The sequence below is a fragment of the Pinus tabuliformis genome, chromosome 5_2, assembly GCF_031772625.1.
Source record: "Pinus tabuliformis cultivar Carrire ecotype Pingquan chromosome 5_2, CPIR1, whole genome shotgun sequence".
In the NCBI taxonomy this organism is placed as follows: Eukaryota; Viridiplantae; Streptophyta; class Pinopsida; order Pinales; family Pinaceae; genus Pinus; species Pinus tabuliformis.
The window spans coordinates 20,023,818-20,046,189 of NC_142306.1; the positions used below are offsets into that span (position 1 = coordinate 20,023,818).

At 45.0% G+C, this 22,372-nt stretch overlaps 1 non-coding gene and 3 pseudogenes across 1 annotated transcript; all 4 read right to left on the reverse strand.

Annotated features, from left to right (window-relative positions):
- Nucleotides 1-878: 878 nt before the first annotated feature.
- LOC149157334 (25S ribosomal RNA) lies at nucleotides 879-2,397 on the reverse strand (annotated as a pseudogene).
- LOC149157335 (25S ribosomal RNA) lies at nucleotides 2,398-3,619 on the reverse strand (annotated as a pseudogene).
- A 316-nt stretch (nucleotides 3,620-3,935) lies between these two features.
- LOC149157336 (5.8S ribosomal RNA) lies at nucleotides 3,936-4,089 on the reverse strand. Its single transcript, XR_016262121.1, has one exon. It is a non-coding gene; the product is annotated as a 5.8S ribosomal RNA (ribosomal RNA).
- Nucleotides 4,090-6,803: 2,714 nt separating this feature from the next.
- On the reverse strand, nucleotides 6,804-8,614 carry LOC149157337 (18S ribosomal RNA; annotated as a pseudogene).
- Nucleotides 8,615-22,372: the final 13,758 nt, after the last annotated feature.

Consider the following 22,372-nt stretch of genomic DNA (forward strand, 5'->3'; position numbering starts at 1 on the left):
ATGGAAACCCGAAGTTGCCCCAGACTTGGGCGCCTTCATTTTTTTCCATGGTACGACATGGAAACCCTAGGTTTCCCAGGCTCGGGCACCAGGGCACGACATGAAAACGCCAAGTTTCCCCAGGCTTGGGCACTACCAATTTTGGTTGTGGTGCGACATGGAAACCCAAAGTTTCCCAGGCTTGGGCACCAGGGTGTGACATGGAAACCCCAAGTTTCCACAGGCTTGGGTGCTGCTAGTTACGGACGTGGCACGACATGGAAACCCTAAGTTTGCCTAGGTTTTGGCATTGGGGCACAAGTTTGAAACCCCAAATTTTGGGCGCGACATGGAAACACCAAATTTTTTGCGCCAGGAAGAAGCCTCAAATTTTAGGTGCCAGGTGGAAAACCCAAATTTTTTGTGTGACATGGAAACCCCAAATTTTGGGCATGACATGGAAACCCCAAATTTTTCTGCACTGGGTGGAAGCCCCGTATTTTAGGCGCCGAGTGGAAACCCCAAATTTTGGGCACGACATGAAACCCCAAATTTTTTTGCACTGGGTGGAAGCCCCTAATTTTAGGCACCAGGTGGAAACCCCAAATTTTTGGCGCTGGGGCATGGCATGGAAACCCCAATTTTTCCCATGCTTGGGAACCTTTTTCATTGCAACGTGGAAACCCTAAATGTTTGGCACTGGGGCATGACGTGGAAATCCCAGCTAGAGCACAACATGGAAACCCCAATTTTCCCGAGGTTCGGCACGTTTTCCATCGCAGAGTGGAAACCCTAAATTTCCCACCCCCAAGTAATAAAAAAATTTCATCTAGTGGAATAGGCAAAGGCACGAGAGTAGGAGGGTTGTCAAGATTTGTTTGTGACAAGAGTGAAGCTCTGAATCGAGGCGACCAATGGCTGAGTCTTAGTGGATCATGGCAGTAAGGCCACTCTACCACTTACAATACCCCATCATGTATTTAATTCGTCTGCAAATTATTCTTCTCAACGACCATTTCGAATTGAACTTCAAAGCTGCCCTGACCGATATGCTTCACAGTCGTGGTTTGCAAATGACACTCACCCCTGGGGGCGACAAAGTGACACCCCCACTGCAGGTTGAGATACAGTCGAAGAGTGACATGCACCACTTCTAGCGTGGATTTTGACTTAGAGGCGTTTAGTCATAATCTGACACACAGTAGCTTCGTGCCACAAGCTTTTCAACCAAGCACGATGACCAATTGTGTGAGTCAACGGTTCCTCTCGTACTAAGTTGAATTAATATTGCGGTGTCGTTCATCAGTATGGTAAAAATAGCCTCTCTCATGACAGTCTAAACCTAGCTCACGTTCCCTATTGGTGGGTGAAAAATCCAACACTTGGTGAATTCTGCTTCACAATGATAGGAAGAGTTGACATCAAAGGATCAAAAAGCAACATCGCTATGAATGCTTGGCTGCCACAAGCCAGTTATCCCTGTGGTAACTTTTCTGACACCTCTAGCTTCAAATTCAAAAAATCTAAAGGACTGATAGGCCATGCTTTCATGGTTTGTATTCGTACTGAAAATCAAAATCAAATGAGCTTTTACCCTTTTTTCCACACGATATTTCTATTCTCGTTGAGCTCATCTTAGGACACCTGCGTTGTCTTTTAACAGATGTGCCACCCTAGCCAAACTCCCCACCTGACAATGTCTTCCACCCAGATCGACCCGCCAAAACATGCATTAAGGCTAAAAATAGGGGCAGTGCCCCATCTCTGCCCTACGGAATAAGTAAAATAACGTTAAAAGTAGTGGTATTTAACTTGTGCCGAAAATGGCTCCCACTTATTCTACACCTCTCAAGTCATTTCATAAAGTCGAACTAGAGTCAAGCTCAATAGGGTCTTCTTTCCCCACTAATTCTGCCAAGCCCATTCCCTTGGTTATGGTTTCACTAGATAGTAGATACAGATAGTGGGAATCTCATTAATTCATCCATGCGCGTCATTAATTAGATGACGAGGGATTTGGCTACCTTAAGAGGGTCATAGTTACTCCCGCTGTTTACCCACGCTTGGTTGAATTTCTTCACTTTAACATTCAGAGCACTAGGTAGAAATCACATTGCGTCAGCATCCACAGGGACCATCACAATGCTTTGTTTTAATTAAACAGTCAGATTCCCCTTGTTCGTACCAGTTTTAAGTCGACTGTTCAACGCCTAGGGAAAAGCCCCTAGGAGGGGGCATTCTATGCTCGTAGCCCAATTGGCATGCGACTGCCTGCCCTCGCCATGAGAACAACTTGGGTAGACTGCCAGTAGCCCACGAGATGAGAGCACAGACCCCTAGGCCCAGCCCTTAGAGCCAATCCTTTTCCTGAAGTTACGAATCCGTTTTGCCGACTTCCCTTACCTATATTGTTCTATTAACCAGAGGTTGTTCACCTTGGAGACATGATGCAGTTATGAGTACGACTAGGCATGAATGGTACTTGGTCATCCAAATTTTCAAGGGCCGCCAAGTGCGCATTTGACACCGCAAGAAATTCAATGCTCTTCCAGCTGCTAGACCCTATCTCTGGGTGAATCGATTCCTGGGTGGGCAAGCTATTAAAAAGAAAAGATAAATCTTCCCAGGGCCCCCAACGATGTCTCCAGATTTCCTAATGTTGTTGCCTACTGCCATGTCACGGTTCAAGAATATTAACCTGATTCCCTGTCGATGCTCATGTAGAGTGCACCCTTGATACAAGGCTTCCCCATCTCTTAGGATTGACTAACCCATGTCCAAGTGTTGTTCACATGGAACCTTTCCCCACTTCAGTCTTCAAATTTCTCATTTGAATATTTGCTACTACCACCAAGATCTGCACCGGGGGCTGATCCACCAAAGCTCACACCTGAGGTTTCTCAATGAACCCGTCATCCTCCTACTCATCAGAGCTAGGCAATTGCTCCTACAGTCAAGTATAGGTTGCACGCTTCAGCACCATCAATTTTCAGGGCTAGTTGATTCAACAGGTGAATTGTTACACACTCCTTAGCAAATCTCAACTTCCATGACCACTGTCCTATTGTCTTAATCAACCAACACCCTTTGTGGGATCTAGGTTAGCATGTAATTCGGCACCGTAACTTAACTTTTGGTTCATCTTGCATTTCCAGTTCTGCTTACCAAAAATGGCCTACTTGGAGATCTTGATTCCACAGTGCGGCTCAATGGAGTTGCCACACCCTCTTACCTATTTAAAGTTTGAGAATAGTTCGAAGGTGTTACACCATCGATGCCTCTAATCATTTGCTTTACCCAATAAAACTTTCACGTGAGCTGCAACTATCTAGAGGGAAACTTCGGAGGAACCAACTACTAGATGGTTCAATTAGTCTTTCACCCCTATACCCAACTCAGACGAATGATTTTCACATCAGTATCACTACGAGCCTCCACCAGAGTTTCCTCTGGCTTCACCCTGCTTAGGCATAGTTCACCATCTTTTGAGTCCCAACAGGTGTGCTCACACTCGGACCCTTCGCATAAGCTTAAGGTCAGTTGATGATGCACCCCCCAGAGAGGGGATCTCTCCCATCAGCTTCCTTGCACCTCACAGGTTTTCAAACCACCGACTCGCACACATGTTAGACTCCTTGGTCTGTGTTTCAAGATGGGTTGAATGGAAAGCCTGCCAACCAACACCACAAGTGTGTAGGTGCACACGGCCCACCACAAGGCCTCATGCTTCATTCCTCGACCATTGCAACTGCAAACCAACGGGTAGTAATCCACCAGTGCTTGTGACGATGCATCAGCTAACACTGAGTACCCATCCAAGGGGACAAGATCAGCACTCGCCGACGAACACCACGAAACATCGATTGAGGTATTTCAGCCAACCGCATTTCTTTGGGCATGGGCGACCAGCTCCGCTGCTCCCTAACATATTGCAGGGAGTGAATTTGATTGGGATGCGATGCCCAAATAGACATGCCCTAGACTGATGCCTCAGGTGAAAATTGCGTTGAAAAACTCGATGATTCACGGGATTCTCCAATTCACACTAAGTATCGCATTTCGCTACGTTCATCATCATAACAAGAGCTGAGATATTCGTTGCCAAAAGTCATTTCCACGTATTACTGAAAAATCCGCCACAACACTTAATAGGGGCACCCCCCACAACAAATGTAAGGCTAAGGGCCAAAAGGAGGAAAGGAAGAAAAATGCATGAAAGAAAGAGAAACAAAGGTGTCTACCCCCCTCACAGGAGGAGGCTCAAACAGAGAACAATCTCCCCAAGCCCCACACCCTCGCAAAAAGGGGAGAAATGCATGTAACATCAATTGAGAAGGACTAGGTTGTCCAACCTAGGAGATTGCATTGCTTTTAATCCTTCCTGCACACCAATCCACAATAATTCCCCCTTTTCTCCATAAATCTAGGGACTAAAAGGAAGAAGGGAAGAAAACAAGGTGAAATAAATAGAGATCAAACATTTCTACTGGCTCACAAGGGGAGGCTTAAACAAAGCACAAGCCTCCCAAGTCTTGTGCCTTTGCAAAAAGGGGGGAATTAAAGGGGATGATGATCAAGAAGGACTAGGGTGGCCAACCCAGGAGTTTTCGCTGCATTTTGTCCTTCCCAAACATCAATACAAAGCAATCCCACATTTTCTCCATAAAGCTAAGGGCGAGAAGGAAGAAGGGAAGAAAACAACATGAAAGAAAGGGATATCAACCATGGCTACCAACTCACAAGAGGAGGCTTCAAATAGAGAACAAGCTTCCCCAACCCTATGCCTTGGCAAAAATGGGGGAACTACAGGGGACGATGATCGAGAAGGACTAGGGTGGCCACCCTAGGAGCTCGCACTGCGTTTTGTCCTTCCCGAACACCAATCGATAATAATCCCACCATTTCTCTATAAAGCTAGGGGCCAAAAGGAATAAGGGAAGAAAACAACATGAAAGAAAGAGAGACATCAAACATGTCTACCGGCTCACAAGTGGAGGCTCAAACAGAGAACAAGCTTCCCCAACCTCGTGCCTTATCAAAAAGGGGGGAACTATAGGGGACGATGATCGAGAAGGACTAGGGTGGCCACCCCCAGAACTCGCACTTCTTTTTGTCCTTCCTGAACACCAATCCACAATAATCCCACCTTTTCTCCATAAATCTAGGGGCCAAAATCAAGAAGGGAAGAAAACAACGTGAAAACAAGAGATATCAAACGTGGCTACTGGCTCACAAGGGGAGGCTCAATAGAGAATGAGCTTCCCAAACCCCGTTCCTTCGCAAAAAGGGGAGAACTGTAGGGACGACAATTGAGAAGGACTAGGGTGGCCAACCCGGGAACTCGCATTGCTTTTCATCCTTCCCGAATACCAATCCAAAACAATCCCACCTCTTCTCCATAAAGCTAGGGGCAAAAGGAAGAAGGGAATAAAATAACACCAAAGAAAAAAAGATCCCAAGAAAAGAGAGAAGCTCAACAACACACCAAGTAGATGTCCGCTAACCAAAAAGAAGTCAAACAAGGCACCCAATCAAAAAGCATCCCACCTCTTCACACCCTCCCACATACATTACGACACAACACCCTTTCTAGCTTACAACATAACAAACAACAATCAAACAACCAAGCAAATAAATCACAACCTAAACTTGACCACTAGAAAAGACAAGGGCCACAATGAGACCATTGTCTAGAGCACGTTACTAAGAGGTAAACAAACCCCCAACCCAACACAAGGTTTCAAATGACAAATAGACTACTAATAACAAACCAACTCCACTATTGCACCGCTTCATGTACAAAACACCAAACAACCTTTCCAGTGAGAAAGTCAACGGGGGTCAACAATCAAACTCGAAAGAGGCATTGTCATGCGCCAACACTTAATGTTGGAGAAAGCCATGGGCCACAAATACATCGATGGTGCAAGGCCACTAAAGAGAGGGACATCTGCAAAGCACACACCACAAAACAAAAAAATGACAAAGTCCCACAAAAAACCCACAATCCAAAGGGAGGAACAAAGACACAACCCGCTATTTCTTTTTTCCTTAGAAGGGGAGTGGCTCACGAGAGGATGAGGAATTCCATCGACAGCAAAGGCATGAGATAAGATTTCCACCCTCATGCCCATTGGCAGGGAAAATTGTGATCTCGATGGACCTCAGACTAAGGGAGGGGTTTTTCATTTCCTGGACATCCAACCCTTTTGCGAGGGCATACTGAGGAACGATTGGGAGGACTAGGGTGGCCAGCCCAACAAGTTGAACCGCTCTTCATCCATCCCATATTGACCCCACCTTGACAATTTCCCCTCACGGAAGGTTTGAGCTACTAGGTGCACACACAACCACTCCCTCGCCCCAACCACCAGCAAAAAGGCTCACCCAAGAAACACATCAACCACCACCGCCTTTTCGAGAGAACCAACTATGGAAGCCCACACCCTTGGTCCATGCCTTCCAACGAATAAAAGATCGAGCACCGCCACTACAAATGACTCTAAATTTATCCATCATATTTCTAAAGCACCTCAATTGCAGCAACCATGCCCAGCTGAATAGATCATCGGAAGGGCTCCCAAGAAATAAACTTTTGAACCCCCTACAGAAACACATTGGGGGAAAGAAAATCAAAGGATGGGTGGGACAAGCACAAGCATGGATTGTAAGCACACACACGAAAAAACAAGTGTTACCTCAAGACAAGAAACCAACAATGTTCCCACCAAACACCATACCTGCTCCCCTAGATACACACCACACAGTCCGACATTGCAATTGAAACCCAACCAACCTGAACCAAAAAGGAAAACCCTTGCTATCAATAATCCTACCACAGGTTCACCTACAGGTAACCTTGTTATGACTTCTCCTTCCTCTAAATGATAACGTTCAATGAACTTCTCACGACATTGACGGTAGTGAACCACATTGTCGATGCAATCCAAACACTTCACCAGATCATTCAATCGGTAGGAGCGACAAGCAGTGTATACAAAGGGTAGGGACATAGTCAACACGAGTTGATGACACATGCTTACTAGGAATTCCTTGTTGAAGACCAATAATTGCAATGGTCTATCCCCATCATGATGCAATTTGACAATATTTCCTGATCCTCTTGAACCAAGAATAAAAACTCGTTGGCTACATCAGTGTAGTGCGCGTGTGGCCTAGAACATCTAAGGTCATCACAGACCTGTTATTGCCTCAAACTTCCATGGCCTAAATGGCCATAGTCCCTCTAAGAAGCTGGCTGCGAAGGGGAACCTCCACGTAGCTAGTTAGCATGCTGAGGTCCCATTCGTATCAGAATTAACCAAACAAATTGCTCCACCAACTAAGAACAACCATTCACCACCACCCATAGAATCAAGAAAGAGCTCTCAATATGTCAATCCTTACTATGTCTCGACCTGGTAAGCTTCCCTGTGTTGAGTCAAATTAAGTCACAGCCTCCACTCCTGGTGGTACCCTTCTGTCAATTCCTTTAAGTTTCAGCCTTGCGACCATACTCCCCCCAGAACCCAAATACTTTAATTTCTCAGAAGGTGCTAGCGGAGTCCTTAGAGCAACATCCGCCAATCCCTAGTCGGCATTGTTTATGACTGAGACTAGGATGGTATTTGATCGTCTTCGAGACGCCAACTTTCATTCTTGATTAATGAAAACATCCTTGGAAAATGCTTTCACAGTGGTCTGTCTTTCATAAATCCAAGAATTTCACCTCTAACAGTGAAATACGAATGCCCCTGACAGTCCCTATTAATCATTACTCCGGTCTCGAAGGCCAACACAATAGGACCAGACTCCTATCAAGTTATTCCATGCTAATGTATTCAGAGCATAAGCTTGCTTTGAGCACTCTAAATTTTTCAAAGTAACAATGCTAGAGCCATGACCAAGCCAATTATGGCCAGGAGCCCGCCGCCGACAAAAGGGACGGAAGGGCAGGTGCACACCGAGTAGGCAAATTGACCTTTACGACCCAATATCAAACTACGAGCTTTTTAACTGCAAAAACTTAAATATATGCTATTGGAGCTAGAATTACTATGGTTGATGGCACCAAACTTGCCCTCCAATGGATACTCATTAAGGGATTTAGATTGTACTCATTCCAATTACCAAACTCTATGAGCCCAGCATTGTTATTGATTGTCACTACATCCCCATTTCAGGATTGGGTAATTTGTGGGCCTATTGCCTTCCTTGGATGTGGTAGCCATTTCTCAGGCTCCCTCTCCAAAATCAAACCCTAATTCTCCGTCACCCATCACTACCATGGTAGGCCTCTATCCTACCATCGAAAGTTGATAGGGAAAAAATTTGAATGAAGCATCACCAGCACAAGGGTTGTGCGATCCGTTGAGTTATCATGATTCATTGGAGAAGCGGGCAAGCCCCCACCAGCATTTTATCTAAAAAATGCATCGCTTCCAAAGAGTCATGACTTGGTGCACATATTAGCTCTAGAATTACTACGGTTGTCCAAGTAGTATGGTACCATAAAAAAAATATAACTGATTTAATGAGTCATCCGCAATTTCACAGTTAGAATTAGTTCATACTTAGACATGCATGGCTTAATCTTTGAGACAAGAATATGGCTACTGGCAGGATCAACTAGGTAGCACCCTCCCACTTCAAAGGGAATTTCGGGCACTTTCTTACCAATAGATAATCTAAACACCCATAAAGTCAAAGAGATATCAAAATATCATGTAAAACTTTTATGCCTTGCACCTTTTTCATCCTAAGAAGGAAGCACACACAACATGCCAAGGACATGGTAGACAAATGGGTAGACCTGCCAAGCCACAATGCACCAAGGCCACTTCAGAGTTTGCAACCATGCCTGAACCAATAAGAAAACAAGTGATCACTCACCCACTCCCTTAGAAATGCCTCCAAAAACCTCCACCCCACACCGAGGCCACCTAGAAGTCCACCTGGACAGCAGCAACGGTGGACCTCGATCTCCTAATCACTTGCCGTAGCCTCGATGCAAAGGAAATAAATGGAGAACGACCAACCACACAACCTCTATATTATAAATGAGCCGCAACCCTCCCCGCCCCGCACCGAGGCCACATAGGAATCCACCCGAACAACAGCAATGATGGACCTTGATCTCCCGATCGCTTGTGGCAGCCTTGATGTGAAGGAAAAGGAAGGAAATGAAAAGAGGATGATCGACCACAAATTCTATCATAGAGAGGCCATACAAACCTCCCCGCCCTGCACTGATACCACCTAGGAGTCCACCTGGATAGCAACAATAGTGGACCTCGATTGGATGATCGCTTGCAACAACCTTGACACAAAGGCAAGGGAAGGAAATAATACAAGACAAACTGAGCCCGCAACCTCCCTTAGAAATGCCCCCCAACCCTTCCCTCCCTGCATAAAGGCCACCTAGGAGTCCACTCGGATAGTAGCAACAATGGACCTTGATCGCATGATCACCTGTGGAAGCCTTAATGCAAAGGAAATGGATGGAAATAAAACAAGACCAACTTAGCCCACAACCTCTCTTAGAAATGCCCCCTGACCCTCCCCGCCTTGCATCGGGGCCACCTAGGAGTCGACCTGGACATCAGCAATGGTGGACCTCAATCACTTGACCACCTGCGGCAACCACAATATGAAGGCAAAGGAAGGAAATAAATGCACATCAAGAGGCTCACTACACAATACAAGAACATATACAAATAGGAGGAGGGATCGAGTAGCTCCGCACCCCACGCACCCTACGTACAGGAAACCTAGGAGATTTCCCATAGCTTTACCAACTAGGCAATGAATAATTTTTTCCTATGCCCACCTCCACACAAAGGAGGGAGGTTGAAACATTCCACCTTGAAATCCTTCTTCCATATATCCCCCACCATTGACATAGCAAGCCTCCTCCCCATTGGACCACGAGGGCATACACAATTGAAACAAAAAATGCCCATAAACGTTGTGACTTAACATTTGCAACCGCAAAAGCCTGCCATGCACGTGAGATGCAAGGAAAAAGCCAACCACTCGATCAAACATATGGGCCAACATATCTATCAAAACCTCAAAGCCAACGCAACCACAGACAATGTGCACTTTGAAAGGAATGACAACCCTTAATGTTACAATAAGGAGAAGAGAGCCTCACATCGCCCGATGGAAAAAGTAAGCAAGAGGGAGCGTAGGTGGTTTACAACCAAAACCCTTCCATGTTCCTCTTAAATGTATGCATCTCAACCAACAATGCCAGCATAGAAAGAGTACAAGCACAAGAAACCGACACCATAAATGGCCGAACAATGAAGAGGCTAACCGTCACAGGGAGCCACACCATAACAACCCATACAACTCTGAGAACTTAGAGCAAAAGGGTAATTGTTCACATATGCCTCCTAGGACAAGCATGGCCAACATTACTGCTCATGTGCTACTGAGTGGGTATGGAGAGAAGATGAAAATCGGCCACCCTACAGACGACCCGAGGCCATTCTTGAGGCAAACCCAAAAAACCAACTCAATTACCAACCCACCTTTCACATGAAAAGCAAAACCCTCCCCACCAAATAGGGAGGAGGTGAACAATATAACGAGGAGCCAATTTCAATGGAGCCACACATGGCCACCCAGCCCAATCAAAATTTTCTATTTGCAACAACCGAGGGGCATGATAGTGACATAGGCATGATGGAGTTTTGGGGTTTCCATCTAGGACCACAACAACGAAGGTTCAAATGAGCGACGAGAAAACTTTAACATTTTTATTGTTCAGATGGGCAAGACGGATGGGGATGAGCATGGCCAACATTACCGCTCATGTGCTAGTGAGTGGGGATGGAGAGAAAATGAAAATCGGCCACCCTACAAATGACCCAAGGCCATCATTCAGGAAAACCCGACAAAACAACTCAATTACCAACCCACCTTTCACATGGAAGGAAAACCCATCACTTGTATCATTTGGACGGGCACGAGGGACCAAGATGAGTTAGGGAGCCACACCACAACAACCCATACAACTCCAAGAAATTAGAGAGGAGAAGGGGAATTGTTCACATATGCCTCGTGGGATGAGCATGGCCAACATTATCACTCATGTGCTACCGAGTGGGGATGGAGAGAAGATGAAAATTGGCCACCCTACAAACAACCCAAGGACATCGTTTAGGAAAACCTGAAAAAACAACTCAATTAACAACCCACCTTTCACAAAAAAAGAAAACCTGTCACTTGTATCATTTGGATGGACATGAGGGGAATAGGGTGAGCCAGGGAGCCACACCACAACAAACCATACAACTCCAAGAACTTAGAGAGCAGAAGGGGAATTGTTCACATATGCCTCCCGAGAAGAGCATGGCCAAAATTAGCACTCATGTGCTACTGAGTGGGGATGGAGAGATGATGAAAATCGGCCATGCTACAAACAAACCGAGGCCATCATTCAAAAAAAACCAAAAAACCAACTCAATTACCAACCCACCTTTCACACGGAAAGAAAACTTGTCACTTGTATCATTTGGATGGGCACAAGGGACCAAGACGAGCCCAAGAGCCACACCACAACAACCCATACAATTCCAAGAAATTGGAAAGCACAAAGGGGAATTGTTCACATATGCCTCCCAGGATGAGCATGGCCAACATTACCACTCATGTGCTACCAAGTGGGGATGGATTGAAAATCGGCCACCCTACAAATGACCCAAGGCCATCTCTTCAAGCAAACCCGAAAAAACAACTCAATTACCAACCCACCTTTCACACATAAAGAAAACCTATCACTTGTATCATTTGGATGGGCACGAGGGACTAGGACGAGCCCAGGAGCCACATCACAATGGCCCATACAACTCCAAGAACTTGGAGAGCAGAAGAGGAATTGTTCACATATGACTCCAGGGACAAGCATGGCCAACATTTCCACTCATGTGCTATTGATTGGGGATGGAGAGAAGATGAAAATCGGCCATACTACAAATGACCCAAGGACATCCTTTAGAAAAACCTAAAAAAATCCTCAATTACCAACCCACCTTTGACATGAAAAGAAAACCTATCACTTGTATCATTTGGATAGGCACGAGGGACCAGGACAAGCCCGGGAGCCACACCACAACAACCCATACAACTCCAAGAAGTTGGAAAGCAGAAGGGGAATTGTTCACATATGCCTCCCGGGATGAGAATGGCCAACATTACCACAAATGTGCTACCAAGTGGGGATGGAGAGAAGATGAAAATCGACCACCCTAGAAATGACCCAAGGCCATTATTTCGGAAAAACTGAAAAAAAAAACTCAATTACCAACCCACCTTTCACACGAAAATAAAATTGATCACTTGTATCATTTGGATGGGCACTAGGGGATTAGGACGATTCAGGGAGCCACACCACAACAACCCATACAACTCCAAGAACTTAGAGAGTAGAAGGGGAATTGTTCACATATGCCTCCCAGGATGAGCATGGCCAACATTTCCACTCATGTGCTACCGACTGGGGATGGAGAGAATATGAAAATCATCCACCCTACAAATGACCCAAGGCCATCGTTCAGCCAAGCCTAAAAAAACAACTCAATTACCAACCCACCTTTCACATGAAAAATAAACTTGTCACTTGTATCATTTGGATGGGCATGAGGGACCAAGATGAGCCCGGAAGCCACACCACAATAGCCCATACAACTCCAAGAACTTGGAGAGTATAAGGGGAATTGTTCACATATGCCTCCCAGAATGAGCATGGCCAACATTATTTCTCATGTGCTACTGAGTGGGGATGGAGAGAAGATGAAAATCGGCCACCCTACAAATGACCCAAGGCCATCGTTCAGACAAGCCCAAAAAAACAACTCAATTACCAACCCACCTTTCACATGGAAAGAAAACTTATCACTTGTATCATTTGGATGGGCACAAGGGACTAGGATGAACCCGTGAGCCGCACCACAACAGACCATACAACTCCAAGAACTTGGAGAGCAGAAGGGGAATTGTCCACATATGCCTCCTGGGACAAGCATGGCCAACATTATCGCTCATGTGCTACCGGTGGGGATGGAAAGAAGATGAAAATCAACTGCCCTACAAATTACCCAAGGCCATTCTTCAGGCAAACCCAAAAAATCAACTCAATTACCAACCCACCTTTCAGACAAAAAGAAAACCTATCACTTGTATCATTTGGATGGGCACGAGGGACCAGGACAAGCTCGAGAGCCACACCATAATAGCCCATACAACGACAAGAACTTAGAGAGCATAAGGGAAATTGTTCACATATGCCTCCCGCGACGAGCATGGCCAACATTACCACTCATGTGATACCAAGTGGGGATGGAGAGAAGATGAAAATCGGCCACCCTACAAATGACCCAAGGCCATTCTTCAGGAAAACCCCTAAAAAACAACTCAATTATGAACTCATCTTTCACATGAAAAGAAAACCTATCACTTCTATCATTTGGATGGGCACAAGGGACCAAGACGAGCCTGGGCGCCACACCACAACAACCCATATAGCTCCAAGAACTTGGAGAGTAAAAGGTGAATTGTTCACATATGCCTCGCGGAATGAGCATGTCCAACATTACCGCTCATGTGCTACTGAGTGGAGATGGAGAGAAGATGAAAATCAGCCACCCTAGAAATGACCCAAGGCCATTCTTCTGGCAAACCCAAAAAAACAACTCAATTACCAACCTAGCTTTCACACGAAAAGCCGGCCCAGGGACCAAAAAGAGCATGGCCAACATTACCGCTCATGTGCTACCGAGTGGGGATGGATAGTAGATGAGAATCAGCCACCCTACAAATGACCCAAGGCCATCCTTAAGGCAAAACCGAATAAACATCTCAATTACCAGCCCACTTTTCACACGACAAACAAGACCAAGCCCAAATGAGTTTACATGGGCGCCCTCACATGACCTGACCTGACCCAAACAAACGAGTTTTCATGGGTGCCCTCACACGACATGACATGACCCGACCCGACCCGACCTGACCAAGTTTACATGGGCGCCCACACACGACCGAAACGAAGGCATAAGGGAGAGCTGGGAAAATGAGCTACACGAACGTGCACAAAGCCCACCCCTGGTCACAATTTAGCAATTTTGATACAGGCTCGTGTGCCCAGGCGTGCCCTCGCACCGAATGACTTGAACAAAATAGTTTACATAGGTGCCCTAAAATGACCTACCTGAACGAGTTTACACGAACACCCTCAAATGACCAGCCCGAACAAGTTTACATGGGAGCCCTCAAACGACTCGCCCAAACGATTTAACACGGGAAGCATAAACGACCCACCTGAACGAGTTTACACGGCCACCCACAAACAATCTACCCAATCAAGTTTACACAAACACCCTCAAACGACCTGCCTGAATGAGTTTACATGAATGCCCTCACCCGACCCACTCGAACGAGTTTACAAAGACGCCCTCAAACGACTCACCCGAATGAGTTTACATGGATGCCCTCAAATGACCCGCACGAACGAGTTGACACGGACACCCTCAAATGACCCACCCGAACAAGTTAACATCGACGCCCACATGAAAAAAATGAAGGTACAAGGGAGAGCTGGGCAAACGAGTTGCAGGAACATGCACAAAGCGCACCCCGGGTCACAACCTAGCATTTTTTATACGGGCTCCTATGCCCAGGTGCACCCTCACACTGAAGGACCTGACTGAATGATTTTACATGGACACCCATGCCTGAACTGCCTAAACAAGTTTACACGAACACCCTTGCTCCACTAGCCAGAATGACCCACCCGAACGAGTTTAGATGGACACCCTTAAATGACTCGCCCAAACGACCCGCCCAAACGAGTTTACACGGATGCCCTCAAATGACCTGCCCGAACGACATGCCCGAATGAGTTGACATGGATGCCCTCAAACGACCAGCCCGAATGAGTTAACATGTGCACCCACATGACTGAAACGAAGGCACAAGGGAGATCCGGGCAAACGAGTTGCACGAATGTGCACAAAGCCCACTATGGGTCACAACTTAGCATTTTTGATACATGCTTGTTGTTACAAGGAAAAGTGTCTATGCAGAACTGCTAATCCCACTAAGGTGTGGTAGCTACCTTAGAAACAAACAAAGTAAAACTACTTTCGTTTTCCTTTATGAAAGATAAATGAGAGAAGAATAAAGGAGACCAACCTCTGTCTTGCGCTTGGTTCCTTGCTCGATTCCTCTCTCTTCTGATAGTCTTTTTGCTACTTGTTTCCTTGTATACCCAGCTTTATAGAGTACCTGTAGAATTAAAGCAGCATAACACTATACGAGAACATGGATCTATTATCATAAACAATCTAGAATCAGATGTAAATTGACCATACAAATGCACAAAACATAGATTACACAAAAGTATGGAGGAAAACTTGAATAGATTTATTGATAATCAAGAAAGAGCCAAGAGAGTTACAACCAGTTGTTCTGACCCAGCATCATCCTCTCAGCAAGTAAGCCCTTCTTCACTTCATACAAAGCTTAGATCACCCAACATTATGATGTTGCCTCAAGAAACCAACAGTAATTCTTTACAAGATGCAAAATTCCAGCCTCTGGATCTCTGGGATGAGGGATCCATATATAGATATCTGTAAGGGAGATGAGTCAGCTTGTTATTTGATTAGTGTCTTCCCTCTGATAGTTCTTGCTTCCACTTGGAGATTGATGATCTCTTACTCATCCTTGGTCGAATTCAGAGAGGCAAGTGTCACAGGAGAAGTTTCTGGAAGATTCCATGCTTCTCCACCTCGCAGATTGACACTGCCATTTGTCTCTTCTCGCCCATCGCACCCCATAGAAGGGATTTTTGAAATGCAATGCACCCACTGAGTGTACTTAGGTCAGATGCAATGCACTTTGCCTATGGAGTAGGTGAAATGATCCTGTTTTGACCAGTTCTGAGTGGTTTTTCATGGAGAACTTCTGGGAGAAGTTGTAATCAGTTGACCTTGTTCCTTTAGGGGTTGGAACAACACTTTTAGGGACATAGGATTGTTGTTGGGAAAAGTATCCAATACGGAATGACCCTATCCCACTCTAAGGGTGATAGTTCCTTAGCAACAATCAAAGCAAATCTATCTAAGATTACTTCTTTATGAGATGTAAGAGAGGGGAGAAAGAGATCCACTAACCGATGTCTTCCGCTAATGGTTGATCCAATCTTCTCTCCTTGCTGCTTGCTCCCAGCTCCTTGCTCTTTCACGGGCCCAGCTACACAAAGATCCTGCAAATTGACAAGAGAGGGAAACTACAAGAAGCATACATTCATAATTGATTCAAGGATTAGAATAAATCAAATACACAAGTACATCAATACATCATTGAAACACATGCATATAGAAGAACCTCAAATGCTTTATTAATGGAAGAAAGCAAGGTTTAGGAAGTGATACAACCATAAGAGGCCCAATCCAGCATCACCTTCCCGGCGGAAAGAAATCTCCTCTTCACCTCCTTCAAAGCAAATCACCTCAATAATTCTATACTAAAACCAACAGCAATTATTTGCACAAAATTCCAGCCTTTAGATCTCATAGGGTAGAGATCCTTATATAGAGTTTTGGAGAGAGCATGAGTCAGCTTGACGTGTGACTAGTGTCCTCTTCAACTCCAGTTATTCTTTAGTTTTTGAGTCCACTTGGAGATCCTTGCTTCCACTTGGAGTTTTAGAACCTCTTACTCATTACTAGGCGAATTCCTTGATCCAAGTGTCATTTTGGAAGCTTCCTGGGCACTGACACATTGAGGAATGAGACCTCCACATGTCAAAACTTGCTCAACGCAGGTAGCCTTTGTTGGAGTTGACATTCAATGCAGGTAGACCATGGAGCAGTTGACATTCAGCGCAGATGCTCAGTGGAGCAGTTGACATGATCCATAATTGACTTGTTTTTGAGTGTTTTTCAGTGGAGAACTGATTTGAATTGCTGTGGTTTGCTGACCTTGTTCCTCTAGGGGTAGGAACAACATGTTTAGGGACTTTGGATCCCTTATATTATTGACATTTCATGCTTCATGCTGTAAGGCACAAAAATGTCTATAACAGTTGCCCCCTAAAGTATGAGGTCGTTTATCGGGTGAAATGCTTTATCAGGAGGATCCGAAGTTCATTCAATTGTTGGGAGGTGACCTGTAATAAGATACAATACAATACATTATTTTTCATACTGCTTTCATGATCTAGCTGAGGCGGGCATTCCCATGCTTAGCTTTATAAATACATTTTTCTGTACATAGAACAGACAATCGTCTGAAGGTAGACTGATAACTCTCTGCTGAAATTATCATCCTTTGAGTAGGATGATCATCTGCTGTACATGTCAATGTCTTTATTTCCTGAATATATATTGCAGCCCGGATGGATGAAACTAGATCCAGGGTCTTCAAACTCGTCCGATCTTCACTCTAAGTACAAGTCGATCCATGTGAGAATTTCTTGGAGTCGAACATGGAAAGACATCGCTTGATTACTAGTCAATGATGAAAATTGTTAACAAGCGCGAGAGGAATCACCGATAATGATGATGACCCTCAAGGTACTGCAGTACAATTCACGTGGTGTGAATAGAGGACTTGGCGTCGAACACCACGCAAAATCTTTCGGTCGAAGGTCATTGATGTATACCTGTCGCCGGAAGTGAGAAAATTTCCATTGAGGCATGCAAGATTCAAAGTACTGAGGGGGGTGTTCCTAGATCAACTTCTTGGATAACGAGCTGATGTCGACAAGAAGCGATCCGTCAAAGGAGGGCCTTAATTAATCCCACATCAGTGACACGGAACGGAGCTAATGATTGTGATGAAGGTGAAAACGATTTGTGAAATATGATTCAGGGTGGCGGTCATGAAAGGATGAAAGATGATGTATGGCAGTGGATGGGACACGGTTGACTCTTTCTGAACGACATCTCTTGAACATATAACGACACTGATGCGATGGATCGGTAGCATTACCCCAAATGTGGATGGTATGGCGAAACCATGGTGATGAGACCGGTGAATGAAACAACCCAACCCGATGTGGTACGGAGGAAAAGTGTCATGTTCAAGAGCGACTTGCTACCATTAAAGCTTTGAGGTTCTCCCAAATTTTCCCCAGTCATTTCTGACCAGTACCTCTTTATTTTTGTCAAGCTTGAGGAGGATAACATATGCTTGTTCTATAACCTGCCCTTCGGGCAAGCCCATCGCTATGTTTTAACGAGCCTAGATAAAGGGAAACTCGTTCACGTCTAAAGACAAGTTTGTCGCTATTTAATGCATTTAACGAGTCTAGCGACAAAGACAACTCGGTCCTTTTCATTTTTAGAGAGTCTAAAAAGGTACGTAAAGTTAACTCCAAAGGTCCTTTTTCGTCATCTAATCCCTTAAGTCCGAAAAAGTATAAAACAATACAGAAGGGATGAATGTTCGATAGTTTTATCGAGCCGAACTAGACAAGCGCTCGATCTTTTTGTGCAATAATCCCTTAGGTCCAAAAAGATTAAAATCTAGAGGAGGGATAGCTCTTCTGGTCGCTTTAACGAGCTGGAAGGCCAAAACTCGGCAAACTTTTCATATTTTACGAGTCAGATGAAAAGAGCTCAAAGAAGACTCGTATTTTGAGGAACGAGTGATAAACAGGGATAGCAGCAGATTCCAGGTACAGGTTGGAATTTTCCAATCACGGCAGTGTCACAAGGATGGCTAGGTGAAATCACTCTTCGCAGCTATTCCTCAAAATAGGTAAACAATCAAGTGGAGGTGAATGATCGGCCAAATGAAAATTGGAGGTGACGGTGCAAACACGACCAAGGCTTTTATGGCTAATGAATTTACGATCTCAAATGGTTATTTACCGGTTCATTTTTTCTGGATGAGCTTGAACTCTGGGGGAAGCTTGCTCACATGCTTATGTTTATTTTTTAACGAGCATGAATTCCGCGTTAAAACTGCTCGGTTTTGCGTTTATTTTTTAACGAGCATGAACTTTGCCAAAACTGCTCGGTTTTGCGTTTATTTTTTAACGAGCATGAACTTTGCCAAAACTACTCGTTTGATAAGGTCAATTTTATATTTTACCATGACTAGCTTTGCCCTTTTCAGAGATAGTACTGTATCATCAATTGCTGCAACAAACTAGTTAGAAATGAACAACATGAGGTTAAAACTCTAATATTTCACTTTGAACTACGTAAAAAGCAATTAAAAGGTGTTTTTACCTCTCATTTTACCATTTCATTTGCATTTGGCTTGTTGGAGCTCTGGAGGTGCCTCTTCCTTTTGATTTTTCACCAGCTGATTCCGGGAGATTCTGTGGACGATTCTCAGCGCCGTCTGGACTAGGTAGGAGCTAAACCCTAGCTCTTTCTTTTCATGGTTTCATTCTTCCATTATGTGCCTGTTTTCCTGTTCCCATGAGCCCCAGGGGTTTCATTAGGGCATTCTGCCATCAGCGCAGGTGATCCATTCAAAACCTGCGTTGAATGTCAAGATGCCTAAGGGCAGTTTGACCTTCAACGCAGGTGGAACACTAGTCACCTGCGTTAGGCGTAGAAAAGGACTTCTGTTGCACAGTTTTTGATGAAAATTTCGCCAGTTTCTCATCAAATCCAGGATCTTACTCCTCCTCTTGTTTGTTTTGCAGAGTTTATTGGAGCAAAATGACCCTTACATGGTGAGAACGAGAGCATGAAGAAGAGGACATGATTGCCCTCCATGATCCTATCACGGTGAACGCACTGCGGAACTGTGGCCTGCTGAAATTCTTCCGTATCTCTAGCATGAGAGCACAGATATCCTTACTGCAGTACATGCTTGATGCTTGGGATCCTATTAACCAAGTATTCCAGATCAGGGGCAAGTCCATCCCCTTGACCATAGTAGACATTTACTTCTTGACTGGGTTGTCAAGGCGGGGTGCCCCCATTTCTTTGTCTGGTTCGGCCCGAGGGAGTGATTCCGTGAGAGATTATGTCCGCCAGTATTGCAGGGAAGGGTCCCAGCCGAGCAAGGATGGCAAGGTTGTTATCCGTGAGATTACTGACAGGTCTCTCAGGTCCATACTGTATACGATTGGTAGGATGGCCGGCAGCGCATCCCTTCATGTTGCCAACAGATTCTATGTGCAGCACGCCCTGGAGTGTCTTCAGCCGAAAGTATTCAACTGGTGTGATGCAGTACTTGTTCAGATGAAAAGTCAGTTGACCAAAGTAAAGGACGGGAAGCTGAAGAACTTTGGTTTTGGTTCAGTTCTGACTACCTTCGCTTTGGAGAAGATACCACTGATGCAGCCTCAGTATGTTGCACTCGACTTGCTTTCTCCCACTGAGCCACGCATGCATAGGTGGGTTGACCACATGTCTAGACATGCTGGTCAATCTCAGATTACTTTCACTGATACCTTCTTCAGGTGGTTCGAGCGCCAGGAGATGGCCTTTTCCGAGTATCCATATGTTGGTATGGATTTCCGAGGTGATCCGGCTTTGGTGCTACCGGATGGCGAGCAGTGGGGCGCTATTGGTGAAATCTTTGACCATATCACTGTTTACTGTTTTCATTTATAATGTCTTTGTGCTTTATTCTGTCAAGACTCTTATCAAACTCATGTGTGCATGCAGATGTTGGTCTTGTCTGTCCAGCAGTTTGCCCGAGAGCTCCAGTTGCTGCCCCAGCAGGGGAGGCTCCTGGGAGAGCTATTCTTCGTGACCTTGACTTGGCCGAGACTCTTGTAGTTGTGCAGGAACAGGTTGAAGGCCTTACTCTTGGCATTCCGGATGTACGGATTGACGAGTTACCTTTACGGTTGCAGCGGCATACCACTGGTGTACCCAGACGATGGACTCGTCTCTTGCGCATGATTGCACAGGCCGTGACTTGCTATCATGAGCATCACTAGGCTAGGGTGCCCCCCAGCCATTTTGAGTTTTTGAGGTCATATGACCGATTTTGTCTTGGTTACAGAACATTATATGTAAACCGTAAATAGCTATATATTTTTGATTTTCGGAGTTTTATTTCAGTTTTTATGTGATCCATGTGTGAAACATTGATGATGCTTCTCTTTTTATCAATTTTGCAAATGTCTATCTAACACATAATTTGCTAATGAGTCGGTTAATGAGTTTAAGTTTCTGGAAATGTGTTGATATTGAATGAAATCAAACTGTCTTTCCAAGATTTTAACTCTTAGGAACTTGCGGTAAATAGCTGGATTTCGGACAGGGTAGGTACCAGTGAGCTGTAGTACTACGAGTTGTGAATCTAGCCTGACGATTAGTCGACGTATGCCATGGGTGATGGCATCAGAGAGTAGTTCTATCAACGCGCTATATTCAGCGATGTTATTCGATGATTGACCAATACAAACCCCTCTGAAACTCACTAACTCGCCGCTTGGATCAAAAATGGCCCATGCTGCAGAGGATAGGTTCGTCGAACTACAACTCGCTCCGTCGGCATATCCAACCCATGGTTCCAATGGATTTGACATCTGCAATAAATGTAAAAAGTGGATTACTTAACCGAAATAAACACTTTAGCGAAAACAAAAATGTAACAAAAGCATACAGGTTACTATTAGGCATAGTAACGCTTAAGGTACAACCCGTTGCGGGGTTGCGCCAGTGGAATTCCGTCATAATCCATCAACTCGTAGGCTCCTTTTGCTAATACTCTCTTAACAATATAGGGGCCCATCCATAAAGACTTAAATTTCCCAGCTCCTAGTTTATCGGATTCTTGGTCGTAAAGCAAGTCCAAATCACCTTCTGAGAAGACACGGGGTTTGACATTTTTGTCGAATTACGCCTTGACTCGTTTCTTATGGGCTTCGTTAGCCAATGCGGCATCACGACGGGTTTCATCCAATTGGATTAATTTCAAGAAAAGAGTCTCTTCTTCTGAAGTTCCGGGGAGGAGATCAATTGGGAGTTTAAGAGACGAAATTTCACACTGGATTGGTAGGATTGCTTCCAAGCCATACACCAGTTGGAACGGTGTGAACCCAGTCGCATTTCTTACCGACATTCGATAGGCCCACAAAGCCGAGTACATGATTAAATGCCATCTTCTTTTGTGAACCCCAACCATCCTTTGCAGCATGCGCTTCAGGACCTTGTTGATTGCCTCAACTTGTCCGTTAGCTTGCGGATAGTATGGGGTAGAGCTGTCGTGAGACAACCCTAGTTTGGCAGCTAATTCAACCATCATGTGATTGCGAAAATGCGATCCATGATCTGTGACTATGGCCTGTGGTACGCCGAACCTGGCGACTACATGATTGAAAAAGAATAGGGCAGCTGTTTCACCAGTATTATCCAATGTAGGCATCGCCTCGACCCATTTGGTAAAATAGTCAACTGCG